Source organism: Oratosquilla oratoria, chromosome 12 (genome assembly GCF_046742065.1).
Source record: "Oratosquilla oratoria isolate Oo_2021 chromosome 12, ASM4674206v1, whole genome shotgun sequence".
Taxonomy (NCBI): domain Eukaryota; kingdom Metazoa; phylum Arthropoda; class Malacostraca; order Stomatopoda; family Squillidae; genus Oratosquilla; species Oratosquilla oratoria.
In genome coordinates this window covers 52,975,701-52,978,417 of record NC_134788.1, presented here as the reverse complement: position 1 = coordinate 52,978,417, position 2,717 = coordinate 52,975,701, and the positions used below count along the sequence as shown (strand labels likewise).

The following is a 2,717-nucleotide window of genomic DNA, read 5'->3' as shown; positions in this document are numbered from 1 at the left end:
TGCCGTACTTATATATGGAGTATTGTGTACTCATAATGATAAGAGCTAGCCGATTATATAGGTAACTGCAGGTGCACGACTGACAAACATTTTTATAATTACCCACAAGTTTACCTCTGCTCTGAATACCAAATGCACTGCTAATCGGGAATTGAAATGTAGCAACGGCCAGCACACTACGCATACTCTAAGCTACCTTATCATTAAATTATTGCACTTACGAATTCAAGAAGTAAGCACACTTGTTTGGCCTGTACAAGGCACAGCCACGAAAACAAGATCTTTTATGAAGGAGTACAAAGCAGTTCTCATCGAGCTATGAAGTCATATGTAAGCAAACGGTACATTAGGGCGAAGATGTAGGTTTTCTATATGTATTTCATATGTTTTCCTATTTCTGCTTTCTCTCTAGGTTTCATATTCTATATTTAATATTTTCATACCTTATACTTTATGTTTTTTTATATTTTATATATACTAAGCGTGGTTTAATTGGCGCTGCTTTTGTTCGCTTTGGACAGGCTGGTGAAAGCGTCTAAAGGCATATTTTATTCGCTAGCTTTTAAAATAATGAATTCACAGCATCTGTTTGACGCTGTGATAAAGTTAAACATGTGTGACACACTGCGTATTACTTCACATTTTCTTTTGTCTCTTTTCCGTCCCTTTAGCTATTGCTTTTCTATCGGCTCTATGGAACCGCTGGAAGTCTTAAGGGCTCTAGTAACTATTTCTTGATATTTTCCCTCCCCCTTCTCTCCAGCAACTGTTGTGCGAATCTAGCACTAATTAAGTATAGTTCCTTATCGAGTTTAAGTATCTCCTATTCACTCAGGAATCGCCCCTTCCCTTTGTCTTCCAAGATGTGTACGTATGCTCTTGTTAAGATTGAAATGTCTTAACTGCTCATTTTACTAGTTCACCATATTACATTTGTATCCTTGTACTTTATGATTAAGATTGGTATATTTTACCTATGTATTACAATTTGATTTTGTTAGATCAAGATATAACACACCTTAGATCAATATATAACAAAATGGCAAAGCTGGTTAATTAAAAAGAATACACGTACAGCGAAGCATAATTATCATATTATGAAATTAAGATTGCCAGTCAAGCAAGATCCAACCCAAAGGGCTTTCATCTCTATAGAAAAAAATGAATAAATAAATAGAAAATAAAGAAAGATGAAAATGTCATGATAGAATCGAAGGAAAAATGAGTGGGGAGTTTAACAAATATTTTCTCACTGTGTTTACTGATGAGAGGTTAGATAAAGTACTGTAGTGACGTGACGCATCCCACGACCCGTCACACACATAGTTGACAAGCGTAAGTCGCAAGCCAGCGGTCAGCCAATCAAGAACTTGCAAAGCTCCTCACGTTCCCGCCAGCCTCCTTTAAAAGGTCGGCGTTTCGCCGAGATGACCAGAACTGTGATAATAATGGTATTAATGATAATATGGTAATAATGATAATATGGTAATAATGATAATAACAATAATAATATCGCATGTAGCCCATTAACTGACAGGCTACAAAAATATGCAAACAGCTCAAACCCAACCTGAGGTAAAACAGGAATTCTCATGCCTTACCTTGGGCTAATCAGGAACGCCCTCTACACGCGGGAAGTGAAATCTACTCACTTACCGTAAATTACACACACACACCTCTCACGAACATAGCCACATCCCACGCACAAACATATACACTTCCTTTTTCTTCGACTAAAATTCGTTTCCTTTCTAACTTTCTCTTATACTACATCTCATTTCAGTTTACCTCCCACTAAAGATTTTTCCGTTTTTCCCCCTTTCTCTCCTACTACGTCTCCTACCATTTTCCAAACTTTCGTTGGTGATATAATCTGCTCTTCCTCCCGGCATTGACGCCGCCGTCCAAGCTCCTAGCCCAGTTCTCCCGAGTCACGACCACCAACAAGCCCCTAATCGCTCGCAAATCGCCCGGTGGCAATAGCCCTCTTTTATACGCTACTATCTTTTTCATTTTCCTGCAGACATTCTTCCCCTCCCACAAAACCCGATCTCGCGCAAGAGAGGTGGTCTTTCCTTGGAATCCAGAATCCAGAATCCAGAACTGTGACTACCAGCACACACAACAACATCTCTTCGTCCAGCCTTCTAGCCGTCCCATCGAGCCTCGCCGTCATCTTCTGCTACCGCCTCGCTGACGTCAGGCTCCACGTCCAGCTACAACCATAAGCTCCACTAAGTTGTGGCCTTAGTCCGAGCTTCACCTATATTTCTCATGTGACACTTCTAGTGTCGCACCTTGTGGCTAATTATCAAAAGAAAGAGATTAGATAGTTTGTGTTGATCTTCATTTGTCCTGGCGTTGTTCCGAACCAAATACTACTACAGTACCTGAGTGCGATCCGATTTTCAGTGGGGATGAAGAAAGTTGTCTGTTATCAGCATTAGTAAAATTGAAGTAGTCAAGCAGATTGAAAGACTCAAAGCTACAAAATCCCCGGGTCCAGACGAAATTTTTCCGAGAATGTTTAAGGAGTGTAAATTTGAAATCTGCGACCAGTTAACTGAAATATTTAATAAAGCGGTAGACACTGGTTTTGTGCCTACTGCTTGAAGGCAGGCAAACGCTGTTCCTGTTTTTACGAAGGGAGATAGATCGTCTATGTGCAATTGCAGGCCAATCAGTTTGACATCGGTTAGAGGAACAATGCTTGAATA

The 2,717-nt window shown here is 40.0% G+C and overlaps 1 protein-coding gene across 1 annotated transcript in view; it reads right to left on the bottom strand.

Moving 5' to 3' along the window:
• Positions 1-318, bottom strand: part of LOC143031759 (uncharacterized) — a 22,842-nt gene extending 22,524 nt beyond the window's left edge. The window contains exon 1 of the mRNA XM_076195997.1: positions 222-318. The gene's annotated coding sequence lies outside the window, so the exon portion shown is untranslated. The remainder of the gene's footprint in view (positions 1-221) is intronic.
• Between the last annotated feature and the right edge of the window lie 2,399 nt (positions 319-2,717).